The sequence below is a fragment of the Hoplias malabaricus genome, chromosome 15, assembly GCF_029633855.1.
Source record: "Hoplias malabaricus isolate fHopMal1 chromosome 15, fHopMal1.hap1, whole genome shotgun sequence".
In the NCBI taxonomy this organism is placed as follows: domain Eukaryota; kingdom Metazoa; phylum Chordata; class Actinopteri; order Characiformes; family Erythrinidae; genus Hoplias; species Hoplias malabaricus.
The window spans coordinates 25,518,667-25,544,090 of NC_089814.1; positions in this window are offsets into that span (position 1 = coordinate 25,518,667).

The window sequence follows — 25,424 nt, forward strand, 5'->3', positions numbered from 1 at the left end:
ACATGCCCATATTGTTGGAAAAGCGCCAGTGAAATGAGCACTACAGATAATGGAGTGAGTGGATGTTCCTTTCCAAAGTGCCCGTTTAAAGTTGACAAATGTAGTCAATTTTCTGGATATTTTGGGATCTTTGGGTCATTTGTGCACAGATGTCCCACTGTACATTGAATTATTGCAGCCAAAAACAACACACCTTTTCGTCACTTTGCATTAAATTAAGTGCAACTTCTAGAGTTGTTGTCCACCGTCTACGTCACAGGCAAGACGCCTATTAGAGTTTCCGAACACCGTTATGGGGGGGACCAACGGTCTTTTAAACCTTATTCCTTGAATTAGTAAGAAATAACATGTTTACTGACTATCAATAAACACAAGTTAGGAACTCAAATTCCAATGCATTTATTTGTTTGACACTTTCATATAGCTGGTGGTTAGTCTTTAAATATAAGGTTTTATTACATATAATTACTTATAACATGCTAAAATGAAGTGCCACAGGAAAAAAGTCTTACAGTGTGAGAGGTGTGAAACTGTGCAGCTGCAGACTTTTAAAGGTAGGCTGTTAAAGTAACTTAATAGTTTAAGATTATTTACCCCACATGAAATATTCTGCAGTTTATAATCCAAACCCATTGATTAATATCCACTGAAATGGTAATTACAACATTAAAATATGGTAAAACCACTTAAACTGGTCATGAAAGTAAGTCCTCCTCAACTCATTAACTTAACAGTGCTTAACCACTCTTCCGTCTGTGCTGTGCTGCCACACTTCTAGGCTGTGCTGGGGGACTGGAACTGTTTTCATGGACTTGATGCCCCTCCATAGCCTCATGTATGGCAGCCCACTGTAGGAAGTCTGGAATAATATAACCAACCTTTAATATTGATAGAATTAAGCAATAGTTTAAGTTTTGAGGTTTGGAATTTTAAAAAGTACTAGTAGGTGTTACATTTCTCATTTTTTCTGATGGCAAGAACAAATAGGAAAGTGGTTAGAATATGAAAAAACTGTACAAGAAGTAGAATATTTAAGACCATTATTCAGTGACAAAGATACATTTGGGAATGAATGAATGAATGAATGCTGTTTTTTGATGGAGTTAATACAGTGGGTTATAAGGAGAGAAAAAAATTTAATAGCAATGTAGTTTAATTCAGCTACCTGCTACAATGCCAGTGAACGCATAGTTAGATATTAAATATAGTTAACATAGTTAGATATTAACTGTGTGTGTGTGTGTGTGTGTGTGTATGGGTGGGTGTGTTGCAAAAGAAAAATATTTAGTAACAAATTTGCTGGGAGATGTGAGGGTCTAGAGAAGTTTGCATAAATACAAAAGGTTTCTTTATAAATATTTATGCCGGTATACTTAATAATCTTCATGTAGAGGCTGTTTTTATTATATTTATTTAAATTATACTCAACAATATATATAAATAAAAAAAAAACAACAAAAAACAAACCCTTGATACCTTAAAGGTGAGCTTTACTATTGGAAACTAACGTTTTCCGATAATTAATTCCCCACCTAAATTGATCAGCAGTTGTGATGTCATAATAGAACAGAACATGAGCATTTATGAATTTAGATGAGAATTAAATGCATTGTCACTCAGGCAAAGGTATAATCCAAAGGAAAGACCATGTTCTTGGATGGCCCAATTTTCTCCCCAGTCTAGTCATCACAAGTTCCACCTGTTGGCTCAGACTCCCCCATCACACACACTGCCACGAGCCTGGGAGTGAGAGGCAAACACACACTTCCTCTGAGACATGTGAAGCAAACTGGATCTTCTGTTCATAGTGCTGCTAACATAATATCACTGGGCACCTCAGAACGCTTGGAGGAGAACACTAACTCTCCAGATCTGTCATGTCAACTACTAGACACCTGTGCTTGTGATGCTCCACTGGATGGTGTCTGGTAGGACTCTCAGCTCCCGAGGGCTGAGGCCTCGGAACAGGTTACGCTGAGCTTAACCCACAATTCCGCTCCTGTGCTGAACCTTCAGCAGAAAAGTTTATAGGAAAGAATCCACATAAGCTAACAGTTGTTCTATTTTAAGCCTCTTGAGCTGGGCCTTGATTATTGGCCTCAACAGGGTGTACATTCTTTATAACCCCATAAATATGTCTCAGCCCGGGATCTAAAGTGCTTTTATTGACTGTTTACAGGCAAAATACAGGGAAAATAGAAAACCTTGGAGATGGAGCGAATGAGGGGAACATAATAAAGAGGTATCTGAAAGGCGATATCTAAGGGATTTATTTATTTTCCAGCGAAGGAGGAGGCTTGCGAGAAATTGTTCGGGGAGTTAAAGAGTCGAGGTACTGAGGGAGTTCAAGGCCAATAAATTTAGAGAGCACAAAAGTCCAGGAGTTAAAAAGGGGGAGTCTCTTTTCATTATTAGTCTTCAAAATGAATTAGAATTTTTTGAGTGTGTATGTTTGTGTGTGTGTGTGTGTGTGTGTGTGGAAGGGGGTGGGGTGGGGGTTGTAGTGTGAAGCGCTCGAAAGAGTTGATTTTTCCCCCTTTTTTCTTTTCTACCACCCCCCCCCCCCCCCCCCACCTTATTTTTCAACAGATGTAGAAATGATTGAAATCCCAGCAGGCCTCATTATCCGAATCCTCCCGACACCCAGGGAGGGCTTAAGGTCTTAACGTAACGATTCAAACATGATTTGTATTAAAGCCAACAATCTCCCGCACTGGAACATCAAATTACTGAAAAACTCGGAACACTGAAAAAGGGAAGGGGTGGTGGTGGGGGGGCTGGTTAAAGAAATTTGAATTGTGTCTGACTCAGTGAATCTTGGCTAAGATCTTAACATCACTGTGTGGATAAGGGGATGCTATTGTTGTGATTTCTGTGTGTAGCTTGTCAGTGTGAGTTTTTTTTGCCTTAATGTGACTCAGATCTGATCCAGTCAAGGCTGTGTGTATATATCAATTAAGGTGTGAGTTATTGGTAGTCCAAGATCGAATATATATATTATTAGTGCACGGCAAATTCATCGATGTTAAACTAAAAGTGTTAATCTATTTTCACATTACAAACCTCATTCATCAGATTTTTTGGTCAGGTCAGATTTGGCTGTTCACATTCAGAAATGTAAGAGGCCTGTATCAGTCTTTAATGTGAACAAATACCTGCAAAGGTATGTATGCGCACATTGATATGTTTATGTACATGGCCTCCTTCACCAACAACAAAAACATCATGTTTGTTAGACAACTTATATAACATGTAGCTTATTATCTGCTATAAGCATCACATATTTGAGTTGAACTTGTGCCCTGACTGTGTGTAGTTTTTTTTTTTTTTATAATCCATGAAGTGTGCTATTTAGGGAGTTTGACTCTATTTGGGACAGAGATCAAGCCTCTGATCCATTGTTGTGCTGTGCTGCGAGTACTGGCTGAGGTGACAGTTCTAGATACATATGTTCAGGCAAAAAGACACATGAAATCTGGCTGTTCACATTCATGTTGCATGCCCACCGGATATGAATCTGATCTAGGACCACACATGTAAGTGAATCAAATCTGATTTGACAAAATTGTATTTGACATGTCCACAAACAGCCGTGACAGCCCTGAAAAGATTAGACTTGACTGACTTAACTCAAAAAATCTGATTTGAGTCACCTCAACCTAGTTATGTGAACGTAGCCTTACATTTGTGGCCCTAGATCGAATACATTTCAGAATTCTGAGCATGAGACATGAATGTGAACACTCAGATTTCTTCCAACTTTTTTGTACGTTTTCTGTACGTATGTGTCTAGAGCTTTTACCTCAGCCAGCACTGGAAGCCCAGCAAAAGGACTACGGAGGAGAGGCTCGAGCTGCATTCTCTCCCTACATAATGTACTCCACGGATTATTAAAAAACATCACACAGACAGAGCGCTAGTTTGACTGGAAGATGTGAAGCATATAGCCGAATAAGCATATAACGTACTTGTGCAGGAGTTGTTATTTTATGACATACAATGTGCTCTATTTAGGGTGTAGGGAAACATTTGACACTGAAATGATCTTTTGGTGGCTGGCACGGTGGCTCAGCAGGTAGTGTCGCAGTCACACAGCTCCAGGGGCCTGGAGGTCGTGGGTTCGATTCCCACTCCGGTTGACTGTTTGTGAGGAGTTGGTGTGTTCTCCCCCTGTTCGTGTCGGTTTCCTCCTACGGTCCAAAAACACATATTGGTAGGTGGATTGGCGACTCAAAAGTGTGTGTCTGTGTTGCCCTGTAAAGGACTGGCGCCCCCACCAGGGTGTATTCCTTCCTTGTGCCCAATGATTCCAGGTAGGCTCTGGACCCACCGTGACCCTGAATTGGATAAGCGGTTACAGATAATGAATGAATGATCATTTGATGCAGCAGTAAAAGAAACTGGCTTTTATTTTGTCTTCTCAACCTAATCATATACGGTCAAAAATACGCTATACACACATGAACTACTAATGCGCCAGCTTTTCCAGGTTGAAAAGAAAGTGTCGTCTCACAAATATGTTTTTGTTGTTAGTGAAGGACGCTTCATGTATAAACATATAAATGTACACATGCCTGCCCTTTCAGAGACAGAGTAGTTCACATTAAAGACAGATATAGGCCACTTACGTTTATGAATGTGAACAGTCAACGCAGCCAAATCCAATCTGAGCCAAGAAACTGATGAATGAGGCCTGTAATGTGAACATAGCCAAATGCATATGTAGATAAAGGGGAAACAAGCTCCTTGACTTGTGCCTCTCAGCAGGAGGGAAAGGAAGAAAGAAAGAAAGAAAAAGAAGGAAGGATGGGCTTTAGTAGAGGAGCATGGGGATATGGCTTGATCATAATGCATACGCTGCCTTGCTAATGACTTTTAAAGCTGGGCTCGTGGGAACCTTCCCCATCCAATGTATGTGTTAATTAGAGCCTTGTTTGTTCTGTTTATTAATGGCTAGGTTTTAACCTTACAAATCCATCTCCGCCAAAGTCAGAGAGCCTGAGCCAGGCCTTCTGTTTGTTTTGTTGCTTTCCATGCCATTAGTAAGTGCTACAGAAAGTCAGTGAACTCTAAAATGGACATGATATGGGTGCTTCTCACCTCTGGAGCACTGTTTGATCACAAATCTTGTCCTGCTGCTTGTCTGAACCATGAGAGAGAGAGAGAGAGAGAGAGAGAGAGAGAGAGAGAGAGAGAGAGAGAGAGAGAGAGTTTTTTTTTTGATAGCCTGCCCTGGAATGAAGGTGGAGTTAAGCAAGGATTCCCCAGCAAATTGACATCATTTGCAGTGAGTGAGGCATGTAAACAACAAATGCATGCTCAAAAGAGGGGTGGGAAAGGGCCATGGGCTACTAGGTGACCCGCACTGAGCTCCACTGAATAGAAGCCCACCTCCAGAGTGCCACCCACACCCTCTCTTCAATAATCTTCCGCTGTTAGAACCTAGCAGGATTGTAGAAATTCTTTTATTCCTGATTTGATATTCCTAGCATTCTGAAAGCCTTTTTCCCTGTAAGACCCTGTGCTGAAATGCACCTTGCCAGGGCCTTGTGATGCTCCTCACCCTCTCCTCTTGTCTCCTCTCGTCTCCTCTCGTCTCCTCTACTCTCCTCTCTCTAGTCTTCCCCTCTCTGTTTGTTGCACTCAATACAGTTCTTTGAAGGGGGAGAGGGAGAGAGAGAGAGAGACAGAAAGAGGAGGGATCGATCCTTCCCTCTGAAAAGATGCAGGCTTGAACAGGGCCCCGACTGCATTGTGAGTGCGGCCCCCTCGCCAATCAATAGCTGAGTTCGAACTGAGTGTGTGTGTGTGTGTGGGTGTATTAAATCCCCTGCCAGTTTGAAGCGCCGCTAAATAAAACACCAGAGGAAAAGCCGGGATGTTGAGAGGAAAGTCGGCTGACAGGCAGACAGATTGATAGATAATCTCAATTCAGATTGGGATCAGGAAGCAAAGAAAGAGGTGAGGGCTTCTCAGAGTCTGCAAAGTCATCACACACCTTTATGAAATTTACACGGCTTATATTTAGATAAGGCTACACTTGAAATCTCTGAAATGGGCATAATGACTGAAATACAGAAGCCCAATATCAGACACATGCACTGTACCACATTAAATGAACTGTGAAACCAGTTGAGTTTCTTTATAAACAGACACTAAATGTCAGGAGCGAGGGGCGGATTGAGGAAGGCGGACGCATTCGCTAAAACACGGGTTCTTTTAATTAAACAGCGGCAACAAGACAAACAGAGATGAACCTAGACATATTAAGCTAAACAACAAGACAGAGAACTGGAATATAACGAAAAGGAGAATAACACTAAACGACAGGACCTCACGGAGAACACGACAAAACAAACGAGAAAGGAGAAACTGTGGAGACAGACGGACAGACTTGAAAACACGACTGACTAAACATGACAAACGAGAATGTGAATCAAAATGTACGACAAACAGGACGTGACACAATAGGGCTTAAATACAGAGACAAACGAGACACACCTGGACAGATAACGAGGACGGGTAACACATGACACGGACGAGGAGGCGGAACAAAGGCGGAGACTCGAACATAAACAAAACGGAGCCATGTGCAAATAAAGCACATGGCGGGGACAACAAACTGACAGGACGAAGGCGTGACAGATGCCCCCCCCAAGAACGCGCAACTCCTGGGCGCGTACTCCTAAACCCCCCAGGAGCTGGCACAGGAGAGGGCACGGAAAACAAGACAGGACAACAAACCAACGGGTGACAGGACTCAGGACAGGACGGGAACAGACACAGGAGCTGGGGACACGACAGGACCGAATATACTAGACGGGACATGGGACATGACAGGAGACTGACAAAGGGGGGCCACAAGAGACGAGAACGGACTGGACAGGACAGGAGTGGACACATGGGAATTGACGGGAGACTGGACTGGAGACAAGACAGGGGACTGAACGTGGGACGGATACGGAAACTGGACACATTTGGGGACAGAAGACTGGACATGAACAGGGGACTGGAATGGAGACGGGACTGATGACAGGACCGGGTGCTGGGACTGGACGGGAGCAGAGACTGGTGACAAGACACTGGACAGGATAGGAACATTAGACTGGACAGGGGTATGTGACTGGACAGAAGACAGGACAGGTGACATGACACTAGACGGATACGGAGACTGGACATGAGACAGGACAGAGGGTTGAAACGGGGACTGGACAGGACTAATAGGGGACTGGACATGAGACTGGACAGGGGTCTGAAACAGAGACTGGACAGGACTAACAGGGGACTGGACATGAGACTGGACAGGAGACGGGACAGGTGACTGAACGCGGGAAGGATACCGTGACTTGACATGTTTGGGGACAGTGGACTGGACAGGAGACGAGACAGAGGGTTGAAACAAGGACTGGACAGGAGACGGGACATAGGGTTGAAATGGGGCCTGGACAGGACTAACAGGGGACTGGACATGTTTGGGGACCAAAGACTGGACATGGGCAGGAGACAGGACAGGGGACTGGAATGGAGACGAGACTTGAGACTGGACAGGGGGTTGAAACATAGACTGGACAGGGCTGACAGGGAACTGGACAGGACTCACAGGAAACTGGACTGGACTAGGTAGGGGAACAGGGACCAAGACATTCAGGGGGACAGACACAAACACAGTGACAGGGACCGGGACAGACACAAAGGCAGAAACGGGTACAGGGACAAGGACAGAGACGGGAACCAGGACAGGGACAGACAATGGAACCAAAGTAACAGGGGGGTGCCCAGGACTGGCTAATGTCTGTGTGGCAGTCTGAGGAACCAGCCTGGGCACAGTTCTGGGGATCGGCCCTGAAGTCCTTCGGGCCGACCTACGGACATGGACAGGGGAGGCCGTAGCCACAGTCACGGGGACAGGAGCGGCCGTAGCCACAGTCACGGGTACAGGAGAGGCCGTAGCCACAGTCACGGGTACAGGAGAGGCCGTAGCCACAGTCACGGGTACAGGAGAGGCCGTAGCCACAGTCACGGGGACAGGAGAGGCCGTAGCCACAGTCACGGGGACAGGAGAGGCCGTAGCCACAGTCACGGGGACAGGAGAGGCCGTAGCCACAGTCACGGGGACAGGAGAGGCCGTAGCCACAGTCACGGGGACAGGAGAGGCCGTAGCCACAGTCACGGGGACAGGAGAGGCCGTAGCCACAGTCACGGGGACAGGAGAGGCCGTAGCCACAGTCACGGGGACAGGAGAGGCCGTAGCCACAGTCACGGGGACAGGAGAGGCCGTAGCCACCATAGTCACGGGGACAGGAGCGGCGGGAGCCGCCATAGTCACGGGGACAGGAGCGGCGGGAGCCGCCATAGTCACGGGGACAGGAGCGGCGGGAGCCGCCATAGTCACGGGGACAGGAGCGGCGGGAGCCGCCATAGTCACGGGGACAGGAGCGGCGGGAGCCGCCATAGTCACGGGGACAGGAGCGGCGGGAGCCGCCATAGTCACGGGGACAGGAGCGGCGGGAGCCGCCATAGTCACGGGGACAGGAGCGGCGGGAGCCGCCATCACAGACACTGGAGCGGCGGGTGCCGCCATCACCGAGACAGGGGAACCTGCAGCGACGTCGTCCTCGGAGGCAGGGGAACCTGCAGCGACGTCGTCCTCGGAGGCAGGGGAACCTGCAGCGACGTCGTCCTCGGAGGCAGGGGAACCTGCAGCGACGTCGTCCTCGGAGGCAGGGGAACCTGCAGCGACGTCGTCCTCGGAGGCAGGGGAACCTGCAGCGACGTCGTCCTCGGAGGCAGGGGAACCTGCAGCGACGTCGTCCTCGGAGGCAGGGGAACCTGCAGCGACGTCGTCCTCGGAGGCAGGGGAACCTGCAGCGACGTCGTCCTCGGAGGCAGGGGAACCTGCAGCGACGTCGTCCTCGGAGGCAGGGGAACCTGCAGCGACGTCGTCCTCGGAGGCAGGGGAACCTGCAGCGACGTCGTCCTCGGAGGCAGGGGAACCTGCAGCGACGTCGTCCTCGGAGGCAGGGGAACCTGCAGCGACGTCGTCCTCGGAGGCAGGGGAACCTGCAGCGACGTCGTCCTCGGAGGCAGGGGAACCTGCAGCGACGTCGTCCTCGGAGGCAGGGGAACCTGCAGCGACGTCGTCCTCGGAGGCAGGGGAACCTGCAGCGACGTCGTCCTCGGAGGCAGGGGAACCTGCAGCGACGTCGTCCTCGGAGGCAGGAGAGGCGCGCGCCGCGCTCACGAAGACAGGCGCGGCAGGAGGCCCCGCGTTCACGAAGACAGGCGCGGCTGGAGGCGCCGCGCTCACGAAGATAGGCGCGGCTGGAGGTGCCGCGCTCTCGAGGACTGGAGCTGTGGAAGGGTTAGGAGGTCTGGTGGGCGCACACTTGTGGGGCTTTCTGAAGGCGCCCCTGTTAGCCTCATCTCCTTTGTCTTGAGGGACGAGGCCAACAGTACCAGCCCTTAACCCCCCCCCAAAAATTTCCCCGGACCTGAGGGGGTAGTCCTCGGGAGCAGGGGTTCCTGCAGAGACGTCCTCGGGAGCTGGTTGTGAGAATCGTCTTTTTAGAAGTTCACAAAATGAGTCAACAGTAAGGGTTGAGGCTTTTTCTTTTAGTAGTTCCTCTGCCCACTTCAACGCTTCTCCTCTAAGGAGGGATTTAAGGAACATGACCTGGATCAGGTCGGGAGGAGCAGGACAGGTTAAAAACTGAAAATAAAGTTTGCACTGCAAAATAAATCCATCACACTTGGGACCGCCTTCGAATTCGGCAGGAACTCCCATAACAGACTGTAAAACAGCGGGTTGATCACCCACCGTTCTGGCCAGTAATTTCTCCCCTTGTTTAAGGATTTCGTCCAATATTTCGGCTGTGTTAGCTGCGTCCTGGGGGTCGTACATTCTGTCAGGAGCGAGGGGCGGATTGAGGAAGGCGGACGCATTCGCTAAAACACGGGTTCTTTTAATTAAACAGCGGCAACAAGACAAACAGAGATGAACCTAGACATATTAAGCTAAACAACAAGACAGAGAACTGGAATATAACGAAAAGGAGAATAACACTAAACGACAGGACCTCACGGAGAACACGACAAAACAAACGAGAAAGGAGAAACTGTGGAGACAGACGGACAGACTTGAAAACACGACTGACTAAACATGACAAACGAGAATGTGAATCAAAATGTACGACAAACAGGACGTGACACAATAGGGCTTAAATACAGAGACAAACGAGACACACCTGGACAGATAACGAGGACGGGTAACACATGACACGGACGAGGAGGCGGAACAAAGGCGGAGACTCGAACATAAACAAAACGGAGCCATGTGCAAATAAAGCACATGGCGGGGACAACAAACTGACAGGACGAAGGCGTGACACTAAAATACTTGATCACTGTCACAGAGTAGAAAAGTATAATTTACTTGGTTTTAATAGTTTTTAGTTAAGTGTTTTGTTGATTCTTATCATATTTTTAAGGTTTTACATGTACCCTCGGCCTATGAGTCAGGTCATAAAACAGGAGGATCATAGTGAAAGGGCAACAAGAGCTTCTACAAGAGAGGACAGTGTTGTAAAATATGTACATGGTCATTTTGGGTAAACAAGTTTCTCTCATTGCTTTCCACTCATTACTGGAGTAGTTCACCAACAGAGTTAAGAAAGAGCACTAATTATTCATTTATTATCTGTAACTGCTTATCCAGTTCAGGGTCGTGGTGGGTCCGGAGCCTACCTGGAATCATTGGGCGCAAGGCGGGAATACGCCCTGGAGGGAGCACCAGTCCTTCACATGGCAACGCACACACTCACACCTACGAACACTTTTGAGTCGCCAATCCACCTACCAACATGTGTTTGTGGACTGTGGGAGGAAATTGGAGCACCTGGAGGAAACCCACGCGGACACAGGGCGAACACACCAACTCCTCACAGAGAGTCACCCGGACTCAAACCCACAACCTCCAGGTCCCTGGAGCTGTGTGACTGCGACACTACCTGCTGCACCACCCAGCACTAATTAGCAAAGTTTTAAATGTAAACGTATATGTGACATTCAAGATTTTAATCAAAAAAAACATTTTATAAAATTCTGAGGATGGAAGATGTTTCCTCATGATTTGCTTCTCTCCAGTCTGTCTGTGAGTTTGAAATACCATTAATGTTTTTAACAAATGTGTCTCAGTCCAGTATGCTATGCTTTGTCTGTTCATGGCAGGAAATACAAAAAAAAATCTGGAGGTTTTTTGAGACAATGGAGAGAACTCTATACATTGAAATGAGTATATTGCTCTAGGCCTGCTCCATAGGTGGATAACATTTAATTATTTCTGCTGTTTCTGATTATTTAAAGTGGAAATATCTCTAAATTTAAGAGGCCGCTAATTGCATGAAACTAAATGCTACAAAACGAAACAACTCAAGTTACAAAGGAGTTTCTGTGGTAATTCAAACAGTGAATAAAAACTTACAATTTAAACTTCAGTAGAATACAAACAAGAATTTTTTTCCACCGTCAAACACGGTGTTCCACATTAAAGACATGCTCCTAAACGTAAACAAACATACATCTTTTTGTGAAAGATGAAAATTCCACTGAAGTGGAAAATGTTCATGTTTGTGTATTGTCCCTGACAATAAATAAGTAAATAATAATATATCTGATATTTTTGTCTAATATTTGTCATTGTGATACTGAGTTAGAATACTGTAAGGCTATTCAGCTTATGTCTAAACAGTTTTACTTGTTTTGAACGATTCAATGTAGAGAAAGTGTCTTATTCCTTTGACATTTTATTTGACATTTTTTTTCTAAATAAATACATATAAAATAAGCAAATTATAGAAATAGATTAAATACTCAAATAATATAAATCCATGTATTTATTTAAAACTGTACTTGCTATAATAATGTCAACATATCAACAAATACAACTGGGCGTTAATCCACACAGAGAAAGATGGCCGCTGGTCTGGTGGATCATGACTTCATCCGCTGCTAATGAGGGCCAGATTTCCATTTTTCTTTAAATCAATAACCAGAACACAAAAGCTTAAGGACAGCATCAGCGTGACTTGACTTTCATGAGGACACAACAAAGCTGCTCAACATTATCATAGATAAGAGGAACAGAGCAGGCCCGTGGGGATTGTTCTTCATTTGTGCCTAGAAGCATTTTTTTCTCTGTCATAGCGGTGGTCTGGAAGCAGTCTTGTAGTACCAAACATGGTACCAAAGTAGTTTGTTATACAAATATATTTTCCAGAAGAATTTAGATTTTTTTTGTAAAAGTATTCTATGATTTCTTTATTCACTTGAATATTCATTTAACAAAAACAAGAGACACTCAAGAGAGATAAGGCAAAATAACAGAAATGTTTAGAGAATTCAAGAGAAAATCAAATGTAAACATGCAGAAATGCTGCCAAGTTCTCTGGCCCTGACCACATATCAGATGATGAAAAATACAGTTGAAATTTGTGCTGTGGTCAGATCAGTTCACATTTCAGCTTTCCTTATATAAAATTTGGACAGCGAGCTCACTCTGCCAAAAAAAGGGGCCATCCCGAGTTTTATTAGCTGTTGTAGATGTATGCATTGGAAATTTAGAGAGACTTATGCCACCATTAAGACATTTTTCCCAGGAAGCTCATGGTTATTTCAGCAAGACAATCCCAGGCATTGTTCCAAACTTTCATAGACAGTGTGTGTGGGCTTGACTGGCTGCCCTGCCATCCAGATCTGACTGCTATGATCATCATGAAGAGTAGAATGAGAACTGTATCATAATCTTGTATCAAGCCAAAATTTACATAAATTCCACTCGCAAAATGAATATTATTAATAATACTAATAATATAATTAATATTCTCAGTTCCCACTCAATTTAGAAATGTAACACAGTGGTAAATATGCCTTTGTACCAACATGCATACATACATACATACATACATTTAAGCAATAGAACACGAGGGGCAATGTGTTATCATGTAATAATAGAATGGCAGTGATGCGGCGCAAGCATGGGTCAAAGGCTCATTTTGTTTTAGTTTGTTAGTTCAGTTTCTTGTTTCATGCTCTTAAAGATTAAGGATAATTTGGTTCATTGTATTTTTGCATTTAAAACTAAACTGATTAATATCTTATTTTGTATTTGTGTTGAATTAAACTTTCTTTAGTGCTAGTCACTGCCATCCGTCTCCATATATTACAAGAAATAAGTTAAATGTACATGTTTATAACAGTCATACGGTTAGAAATCTTCTCAACCAGCCAGAATGCATGACCAAGAAATACCAACTTTCCTAGAAGCAGGTATTAAAATGTAATTTAACTGAAGTTTGAAAGTATAATTTGTAATCACATTACAATTATTAGGGCGGCACAGTGGCGCAGCAGGTAGTGTCGCAGCCACACAGCTCCAGGGACCTTGAGGTTGTGGGTTTGATTCCCGCTCCGGGTGACCGTCTGTGAGGAGTTGGTGTGTTGTCCGCGTGGGTTTCCTCTGGGTGCTCCGGTTTCCTCCCACTGTCCAAAAACACACGTTGGTAGGTGGATTTGCGGCTCAAAAGTGTGAATGTGCGTGTGTCTATGTTGCCCTGTGATGGCCTGGACCCCCTCCAGGGTGTATTCCCACTTTGCGCCCAATGATTCCAGGTAGGCTCTGGACCCTGAATTGGATAAGCGGTTACAGATAATGAATGAATTACAATTATTGATATGAACTATACTTCTATTTAAACTTAATTTCATATGGTTAATTTAAAGCATAAAATTTACTTTTTTTTAATAAATATCCCATGTTATTCCATTGCTACAGCTTTAATTGGTAATATGACCAGTGTAAGCATCACATTCATCATGAAAAATCCATCCATCCATCTTATGTTGTAAATATGACATTGAACGATTAAAGATACAGATTGAAAAAGATGCAGATACAGAAGGAAAGGCAGCTCCAAACTGGCAACATTGATTTTAAAACTTTATTTTTAAAACTTCAATTTCGAAGTTTTAAACCTCACATTATTTCAATGAAGCATGACATTCTTCAGGGCAAAAGACAGAGAAAAAAATAGTGATATATTTTACAATTGATTTGGAATTGACAAGGAATGTCTCTTTCTTTCTAAATTATATACCCAAATAATTTTGAAAATGTTTTGTAAAATTGAAACAAAACAAAACATGAATAAAGATTAAATAAATAGATAATGCAGCAGATGAAATGATATGTGTGAGTTTTAGAGTGTGTGTAAATAATTATATACAAAGGTGAACACATTTAAAGTTTAGGATTAGGTTTAGGATTAGGGTTAGGGTTTGGCAAGTTTTAGTCAGGGAACATAATGGTACCATGTTCATTATTGGAGAGTTTTAAATTGTGTTAATTTTATATGCCCAATTTCATCCCAAGTCTTTGTATAATGTACCTTTATTTTTGACAGTGAACTCAAAATATTTTAATTCTGTGCTGTCTGCTGCAGGAGAATGATAGAAGCTAAGAAAATTTTAATCACTATTTCTTATTTTCATCACCTTTAAAGTGATCTGTCCTTAAATAAGATTAAATTCTGTTATTAAAATGACTTTTTTCACTGTTAATTTCTTTCATGCAAAGTCGCTTTTACCATTTTACCGAATATTTTCAGTGGTAAATGGTGAAATGGTGGTAAAATTTTAAATGAAAAGAATAATTTACATTATGAATATATATTTATATAAATAAAATACGTTTTTTTCATGATTGCATATGAATTTAAATATAAATAAACTCCTGATCTTATGATCACAATGGCACTTTTTTGAAAGTAAAGATGCTCTCTGAAGACACTCTGAAGACTAAACAGGCGTGATTATGTTGTCCAAGTTCTGCCTATGGAAAATTACACCATTTATCCATAACAAAACAGGCAGGTTTAAAGGATCTGCCACTTGACCTGAAAAACGAGGGGATATCTATTCAATGCAAACACTACCTTTCATTTTTTTTTTGCATCAGCTCTAGGTATTTGCTTTGCATTTGCACGTTTGCATCTCTGCGCTCGAGGAAACACTTCTCCCTGGATCTCTGATAGACCGGTCAATCCCTTTCTGTCTCTGGGGAACTGTTCCTTGATAACCCATTAATCTGGCCAGGCATTCCCTCTGCCTGGGCAAACACCATTTCTATGCGGTAAACACCCTCCTCTCTCCCCTCTGCCAGCTCTGGAGTCTGGGCCCTGGATCCTGGGTGCTGTGGGGTTAAATTCTTTCAGATCATGTACACATAATAGGCCTGGTTAATATTCATGACGTGGGCCAGGTACGGCGAAGGTTAAATTTGACTTACTTTTCAAAAGCTTATCACTAATGCATGACGGCAATAAGAATATTCAAAGCGGCTGGGTGACCAAAGGTTGATGAGATCCTTACCTCTCCGCTGACATTTTAAACACATTACCATGTGGGCACCCTGCCTCTCAATCGCAGGCAGGGAATAAATTGTGGGCTAATCATGGCTTGGCCCCTCCGGTCCGAGCGCAGACCTGAATGATGATATTGTAGGTGAGAGGGCCCCATTAGGGCACCTTGGTTACGTGGCTTTCGCCAGGGAGACGGGTCAGTGTAAGAGCTGGGAGAAATCTTAATAAATTTCTTTACCTGGGTGTGCAGTGTCCAGATTGCAGTAACCATCAAAGTCCAAGGACTGATGTGTTTTAATTATCGTGATTCTAATTTAGGCTCAGGCAGATGCAAACATGGCAAGACAGAATAGTACACGACTGCATAACGTTATGATCAAACTAATAACTATTTTTATTTCCCACAGTTTTTATGGATGAGGCATTGCAGTGATCACTTGCAAGCAGGCAATAACAATTACAGTCAGACTCCTAGCTCCTAACCTGGTCACCTGCAGCCATTTGATGGACAAAGCGGCGGTGTTTGAAAACAAATAGAGGGCGAACATTCATCTTTCAAGCTCGATTAACATCAGGGCCTGCTGAAATGGAGCTGTCTGTAGCCCTCAGGCACTGTGGGAGCACACTTTGTTGCAATATGCAGCAGTGGCACAGGCGGCCTGCAGGTGACATGGATGCTCTCACTGGGTTGGCTTTAATTTTTTTCCCTCTCTCCATTGCCTTGCCTTTTTCTTCAAATGATTCCTGACATGTCACATTTAGGAGAATATGAAAAATATGCCAACTTGTGTTAGTTTGCTTACACTGAAAAAAATCTGATCAGTCGCATAATTAAATCTGTGATAGTAAAAATAGCTAAAGTTTGCACCTTTACATAAAATGTATCTAGTTAATCTGTATTTGTTTAAAACACAGGATATTGAGCATTTTTCCTTGACAAGATGTTTTTATTTAATCTCAGACGAGATTCTTAGGTGCACATGCAACACTTTTTTGTTAGGGACCGATTGTGGTTTCACAGAGCAGCATTAATGTAAATGGATGGAACACATACTGATACATTTATACAAGCCCACTGCTTCTCTGTGTTAGAGGGTAAAGGATCATACCGTGTTGCATAATGAGGACTTAAAAAAACATTTATATTCTGTTAGCCACATTCATCATAGGATCTAAAGTTTAATTAAGAAGTTCTTGTTTGGAAACATGAGATGATCAGTAAGAGATTTCCACACTCCGTTCTCCCAACAATTGCAAGAGGTCCCTGGTTTAAGGTGACCATTAACGATTTTCATTCCAGATTATCCTGTAGTGTGGCAAGTCTTAAAATCCAATCTTTACTCCTTCGATCTTCTCCCAGAATAGTCAAGGCCTATGGAGGTATATTTGGTGAGCACGTGTGACAGTGAGATTTGTAGTTGTAGAAAATAGTCACACGTGTATCAGTAAATTTGAAGTCACAGAAAAAATCACTTCAGGAGTTGCAAACCTGTAGATTTTTTCCCCTCTCCCACAAGTACAGCTTAACAGTTATACCTTCACAAACTGCAGCTGGACAAATCCAGTTCTACACACACAAGTACAAATATCTCACAGTTTTGCTCCATTTGTAGCGGTATATATGGTGCATAACACATTTGCACACTTGTATAAAACTTGCACATTCGCAAACCAACATGTGAATCTATGCAGTGCGAGTTACACACCTGTAGAAAGTCTCCTCAGAAATATATATATATTTTAGTTATTTCGAGGTGAACAGAAGTCAGTGACTGCACCTGCTTGTATCTGTGGCTACGAGTCTCAGATGCGCTCTTCCTCGCTCACACGTGACTACTTTTGCGTGCTCTCACATTTGCACCAAATATATCAGATGGAGCGCGGTGCAGAACTAATCTGTACCTGTAGAACTGTTCGGAGATGAACCCTTCTGACCAATCAGAGGAGTTGTTTGTGCACATGCACCTTGGCGCCAAATATAGAGGGGGAAAAAGTCATTCGGCATTGCTGCTGACACCTACGACTGAGTTAGGGCCATGGCATTGAAAAAAAAAAACAAGATATATCAGACACAACAGTGCTGCTTGAGTTTTAAACCCTGTGTCCACTCTGTTAGACACACCTACCTCACTGGTCCACCTTGTAGATGTAAAGTCAGAGACAGTAGCTCATCTTTTGCTGCACAGTTTGTGTTGGTCGTCTTCTAGTCGGTGGACACAGGATGCTGTTGGCTGGGTACATTTGGTTGGTTCTCAGTCCAGTGCTGACACTGAGGTGTTTTTGAAACTATTAGCAGTCCTGCTGTTTGTCATACCAGCATGTCACTGGTGGTCCTGACCATTGAAATTCACAATGAAATGAGGATAAGAAAGTATGAAGAGGTACAGATGGTCTGTCTGGTCAGTGCAGCTGATGTGTGTAGACAGGTGTTCCTAATCCAGTGATTGTTCAGTGTATATTTGGGTTCAGTCCTTTGGGTTCACTGTCATAGAACAATTTTCCAAGTGTGACTTGGGCTTCTGTAAGATTGATAGACATAACACATGTCCCCTTTTTGGGACAGCAAGCTCACATTCTGATCATCAAAGTGAGGCTGCATCGTTTTCAGGCATCAAGGGAATGTCATGTCTTGCTTCCTCCTCCCACCTCTGCTGTTTGTCACAGACTCACAGGCCAGGTCTTTAAGTCTTTAAAAAGAACTACCAGTAGATGAATTTTTCATCTTTTCTTTTCTGTAAATGATCCTTTCTCTCTGTCCTCCCAGGCTCCGGTCCCTCTGGGTGTCTCCTTAGACTCGGGCCCTGCTTCCCTCCTAAATGGTGGTAAATGGCTCTCAGCACAAATAATGCATAAACAGCTGTTTTGCCCAAGTAAGTTATCCTCTTAAAAGATTTAGAAGCCTCTCCCGCACACTCTCCCACACACACACTCTCTCTCTCTCTCGGTTAATTCATCAATTTCTTATGATAGCAACAGTTCGGCATGCCGCGAGTGTTTAAGTACCAATTAGGGGCCTGGTTCCCTTGGTCCTTGCTGCCACACCTCTGTTCCTCCCCTCTTTTCTCCTCCTCTTCCTCCTCCTCCCCCCTCTCTTTCTCTGTCCAGCTACCTTTTCACCTCCTGTCTCGTCCTGTCCAATCATCCCTTCATCTCTCTCTCTCTCTCTCTCTCTCTCTCTCTCTCTCTCTCTCTCTCTCTCTCTCTCTCTCTCTCTTCCTAGTACCCCCCACCCTCTCCCATAAGATGTCTTCTCCTTAAATGATGAGCTTCATCGTATTTTTCTTTATTAACTTTTTAGTACCCTGAATTATTTATCCTAGATAATCACTGATCAGAAGCGTGAAATAAGAGCACATCAATCAAAAGGAGGGTTTTTTAAGAGCTTCTTTTCCCTTGGCCGGGGACATTTTTGCCGCCCCTTGTAAACAGCATGCCATGTGGCAGTGTCCTAAGCTGCCTCACTTAAGAGACGAGGAGACCCCTCCGGAGCACATCCAGACCTTAAGCAGGACACACACACTTCAACCCTGCAAAATAGCAGCCCGGAGACAGATGGTGTTCATCTCTTCCATGTCAGAGGATCTTGGGTTGCCTCCCGAGAGGTGGACTTGACAGCCGTAGCTGAGTTTATAATTAGCTGGTCATCATTTCCAATTCTGAAGTCTTGCCCACTTCTTGGAAGGCGGTTCAGAACTGACATGCTCCGTGTCTGCATTAGCCGAGGAGGAGGAGGAGGATTCTCTTTTTTCTTTTTGGACACCGCGTGCTGGGCACTGGGCTCTGATACTCTGGTCTTGCATTCTGTTACAGTGTTGTGTCCTTTCATTCAAGGCCAGAGCACAAGCCCAGACTTCTGTGTCTCCTGAAGAAAGGTTCTGATAACAGATGACAACTGCAATGAAACTCTCAGGAGATAAGCCTTTGGGGACCTACTCTCAATCAATTCATTGTGATATTCTTGGCATATTTGTTTGTAGAATATGGGAATATGGGAAGAGGTGGTATAGTATAATTAATTTTCCCAGGAGGACAGGTTCCAAACCTTCAAAGCTGTATCGGCCAGACATGAATGAGTGAAAGAATCAATCCCATTCAGATCGTATTGGTTTTTCATTTCTAATAAAGTTTTACATGCCCCCTCTGATCAAACTAGAAGATGTCCAAGTAATTAGTTCCTAAATTGCAATGCATTGTCACATGATCACTAGTGAGTTTCTGCTTCTCTAAATATATTAAATGAATATAAAACTAAAGCTGTATGTCTGCAGCTGCAAGTATAATCACTCCTTTTATCAGCTTGCATGATCTCCCAATTCAATTGATTATTTTTTCCTTCATCTGAAAACACTCTCCCAGCTGAAGTCTGGAGAACTTTTTAACACATACAATTAGTACTTGGTTCAGTAACTCTGCCATTTTCATATTGTTTTGCTGCTATGAAAATATTTCCTGGGAGTATCTATAGAAACTGTGAATAGAGGCTAAATAAAATCATGGCTGAAATTTTTCCAGAAAATGAAGTATATCTCCCAGAACATTATTGCAATTACATGTTTTGTTATATGCATGTTTATTATCATAAAATACAGAGAAGTTTTTTTTTAAATTGGCTCAGGAGCATTAGGACTGTACTGAAACCAAGTGTTATGATCGGCTCAGTTTGTCAGTACATCATATTTGAACGGGGAGACCTGTCAAATTTCCCCAATTACTGCTCATTGTCTCCATTGTTCCTCCTTCTTTCCTCTCTTCATTTCCTCCATCTCCTTCCTGGACAGGAGAGGAGCAGTAGGAGGGGAGTGGGAGGAGAGGAATAGCAAAAATTTTTTGAAGCACCCTAGGTAAGATTTGGGACTTTTGCTCCAGGGGCTCCCTATCGTAATTCATTTTTTTCAGCACCATACTGCAATATAGGGATGGGTAGTGTGTGTGTGTTACATATTGCAGTTTCTGCTGATCCCAGAGTAGCAATGACATAGAATCTATTCTCCCTATTACAGGTCAGCGACGCATAAAAGTGAATTTTAAGCTGTAATTTGTATTGTTTTTTTAACGCACAGTTAATCATGGTGCTTTTCCACTGCATGGTAAATATTCTAAGTTATTCTACTTGCTTCTACAATGGCTCCCTTTGGCAATGTAACCAATGACATTGGTTGAAACTGCAAGCTTTGGAAACCACAGCAATGGTGGTGGTAACATTTAAGCATTGTTTACACGTCATATATTCATGTGCTTTTGTTTTTTTGGGACTGGACATGTTTCCACGCATGAGTTCAGACTGATCTGTAGAGATTTTTCTCTACAGAAAGAGACTGTTAATTGGCCACGGATCCAAGGAGAGTTTGAACCTGTTAAAAAGACCACTGGGTGCTGCTGTGATTCAGATATAAACAGATGTACTCTCTACTGTGGCTTAGTGCTTTTACAAATGCTGAGCTTATCCTAGATATCTGCATTCTGTCGTGATTGACAAGTCTCTCTGGCCAATTGATGCTCTGCAAGGTCTACATGTCATGGTTTAGTCCCTACTCGGCTGGTTTTGAACTACGAGTGAACCAGGGACCACATTTGCCTAATGGATAAGCAAAAAAGCAGAGTAGAGCCAAGCAAAGTCAAGTAGATGCCATGCAGTGGCAAAGCACCATTAGTCATGGCAGCCTTCAGATCTGAGAATAAGAATTGAAAATACCATAGTGAAGTGAAGTCTCTCTGTAGTGCTTTAAACAGACCCCTTGTGCATATCAGACCCCCAGTAACTCCACAGTGGGAATACAGGAGACATAACCTGTTCCTCCTCTACAGCAGCTGCCCAGCTGGAGCTAAACAGGCTTGCGTCTCTTTCCACAACTTCTGCTGGTGCCCTCATCTTAAAAACTTTGTCTCTTTATATTGCTTTATGATTATTTCATTTTCCCCCTGCTTTGATCTGACTTACTCGCCATGGGACACGTCAGTTTTTCCCTTCGTTCAAAGATGTTTCGGAGCCAACTAACTTTCTGTTTTCTGTTTCCCTGCTCATCCCACCTCCTCTTTTTTTTTTTTTCCTGGAGTGCAGGAGAAAGGAGCTTCACTCATATTTGCCACTCTGGGTCTGTGATTACTTCTTCTTCTTCTTTTTTTCTCTCCCTCGCTCTCTCACTCTCTCTCCCACATCAGTTGCACTGTGAAGAGAAAGAATAAAAGATCATCTTGGAGAGCTGCCCGAGATTCCCAGGGCACTTTCAAGCGGCCTTTCTCGATTCATTTACTTGGCTTTCATGTGAAAAACTCGGTTTCATTACGGCAATTAGCCACTTTATCTCCAAACCAATTACCGCATTGAAATACTCCTTTTCTTCTTCTTCTCCTTCTTCTTCTAAAGAATAAGGCACAATTACTCTTGCTCTAATTGACTTATGTGGATAACATTCTTTCTGCTACAGATTGTAGTTTGTTGTTGTACCTCATTTGAGCCCCCCCCCCCCTCTCTCTCTCATTAGTTGTAGCATATTAAATTTCACGGCTGTGATTGCACCACATTTTTTCCCCTCTCCCTGCTGCCAAATCAGCAGTAGCAGGACTGTTAAGTAATTTGTCTGATAATGGGGCTACACTAAGAAAACCACAAATGGGCGACACTCATTCTTTTGTTGTTGCTAGAAAGAGAAAGCATAATATGGTGGTGTATATGTGTGTAATAATAATAGTAAAAAAAAAAAAATTATATATATATATATGTATAAGTGTGTGTGTGTATGTGTGCGTGTGTGTGTGCGTGCATTGGAGGGTGTGCACACTATATGCATAATTCATGAGGGTTCACGGAGAAAGGGAGCATGGAGAAAAAGAAACAGAGAAGGAGGCGGCTTCAAAGGGGGAGCGCTGTTGATTTTTCTGCTCCGTCCAGAAATCCAGGAGGTCGGGCAGAAGAGGGAGCCCAGGGGAGCGCCTCCTCTGCTGCTTGCTCGGCCCGAGCCCCCCACCCTCTATCTCTCTCTCTCTTTCTTGCTCGCATGCCCAAACCCCCCCTACACCCTGCAGCAGCCGGGGTCAGCCTCTGGCTCTCTCTAATGAAGCCCCTGGCTCCCGGCCCCCAGCCCCCTCGCCAGCGGACTGAGTGGCATGCCTTCGTTTCGACAGCTCCCCCACCCTCCCTGCAAGCCGTCCCTGTGCGCCCACTCCAGGCTAGCATTATCCACATGTGTGCACACACACATACAGACACACACATTACACCAGCAAACTCAAACCTTTGATTTCTGCATTCACAAGCAATGAGGAGAAGCACACCACCCCCCCTCCGTCCCCCGTCCCCAATCCACCCCACCATAGCCAGTCAAGCTGCCCAATCATACACCAGAAAATGCAGATGAAGGCATAAATAATCATTGTCCTAATCATAGACACCCCACCCCCTTTCCCAACCAGTGCTAGTGAAGTTGCCAGATCATACACCAGAACGTGCAAATGAGGGCATAAATAATCATTTTTGGGATCATTATTAATACCTTCTGCTTATTAGCTTTCACGCTATGTAAGGATCAAAGTTACGGACATTGTCCTGACATTTTAGACTCTCCCCTGCGTGACAGTTGAGCCCTGAGAAGGAGAACTAGGATAGGACATCATCCTCCACATGCATCTATAGTTCACACTGTATGCTAATTACCTTCCTTGTCCTAACACATAATTATATATATATATATATATATATATATATATATATATATATATATATATATATATATATATATATATATATATATATTTCTATTTGTATATATATGTTTTTTACATTCCTTTTCCTTTTCTTAAAACTGCCTCTAAACTCCATGCCCTCCCACATTCCTTCTCTCTCCTCTGAGTAGATCACTTCTGGGAGGCTTGGGTGAGGGGGGCGGCTTTGCAGCTAATTAAATTAGCAGCTAAATTAAAACTTGATTATCCCCCTGGCGTCAGCACTGAAATCTATTTGCACAGTAGCATTTAGCTTTTAAAACAAGAGATCTAGTCTTTTTCCACTACGGTGGCGCGCGTCTTCGAGGCCGCGTCTTGGGGGGATCGTTTCCAGTGCTGAGAGCTTCTGCTCGCTGCTAATTACACTAATCCAAACACTTTCAAAGTCCTTCTGATGAGCCTAATTGCGTCTTCTCTGGAGCGCTCGGAATGGGAAGGTTTGGTTCTGTGCTGCCAGAGACTGATGCCACAGGCACTGAGAACTCTCAGAGGGACTTCTAGCTCTTTTCCTGCTGCTGTTTGTCAGGAGGAATTCCCCCCACCCCAGGGGTTGGAGCCCTTGTCTAATTTGATAACCCTGATGTTTGAGACGTGACCTTAAGTCTGTGGGCTTCCACACCATGGCTGTTTCTGAGCCTTGTGAACCACTAATGGTAGATTTGTTGTTACAAGTAAACAGCAATGACTGAGATGAAGGAACATGCTCCTCATGAAGCAAAAAACAATAGTTAGCTTATTAGGAGCTCATTAGTATACATTTGATTAGTGTAAAGTACACTTTACTTCAGGCCTGGTATTTGAATCATATCCAAATCTCTAAGGTTTAAATCACACGAGTCTGTAGTTTTTAATCTCACATGATTGCAGTGCTGGCAGAAGAGAACAGACGGGGCCTGAGCTGTAAAGTGTGATCGGATGAGCTCAGGATCTGTAGTTAATATTTACTGTGACTGAACTTACGTTTTATCTGTGGACGTTTGATGGGACACAAAAAGGTTGTTTGATTGAAGAGTCAATTCCAAAAGAATCAGTTCTTTGACTCTAAAGCATTTGGGAGTCAGGATCAACTAACAGGATCACAATCTAGAGCTACCACTGGTCTAGGAGATGGGGAAAATCCGATAAATTCATGACAATGTTTATCTGATACAGGGAAGAATTTATTGATCCTCAAACAAATGCATTTTAATAAAATAAAATCTCTATGTGCTAGCTTTTTATTGTCCTAAAACTGAACCTAGGAAACTTAAGAAATTCCCTGACATATTTACGCATCCTCTTTCCAATCATCATAATTAACTTGCATTATTTTTTTTTTGAGTGGCCAGCAGTGATGGGCCACTTTTTTCAGTTCAGTTCCAATCCGATTCAGATACAAATCCGCAGATACCAATACAAGAGCACATTTTACTTTAATATTATTGCTATTGTTGTTGGTTTTGTGGTAGGGTAAATCATGAGGCTGAAATTGACCTCACTGCACATATTATTAGGACAGCAAGAAATATAAGCTGGTGTCTGTTTGCGTTTTACAAAATAGCTTCAACCACATCAACAGCATTTTCAAAAATTCACACATCTACACAAGAAAAATGTTTTTCTTTCTCTTCATTTTCTCTTTTTAATTGCTCTTATGTGTTCTCTTTCTCATTCTCTCTGTATGACCTTTACTTGCTCCCTTGCACTCTCTCTCTCTCTCTCTCTCTCTCTCTCTCTCTCTCTCTCTCTCTCTCTCACACACACACACACACACACACACACACACACACACACAGACACAGACACAGACACACGGTTTTCCAAAAGCTCTGTTTTGCCTGTAAACTTAGCCATACTTACAACAGAGCTTTCAAAAATCTCCCCCTTGGAGTGTGTTTTCCAAACCCTCTGTTTTAGTGACACAAAATGCACAGTCCTATTTGTCCAATATCTGATAGATGACTTCAATATCAGACTCGATACCTATATAGGATCGGCTCAGGCCCATCTCTAGTGGCCAGCAGACAAGGGCTTGGAAAACCAGACCCCCATTCATAATTTAAAAGTAGAGCATGGTGCCCCATGCATTAATGGTGTAATGTGGTACCGCCTTCCCAGGAAACATTTCTGGAGTATGGACTACAGGGAATCTAAGGTGCTTTGTCTTTTCATTGAGATCACTGTTAGTGTGGTCAGATGAGTTCATTGGAGTGTGTTCACTGACCATGTGTGGTTTGCTTAATGATATTTGCCACAGGGCATGTTATGTGAATACTATGCTCACCTGCGCTGATTGAAAAATATGTGATCAGA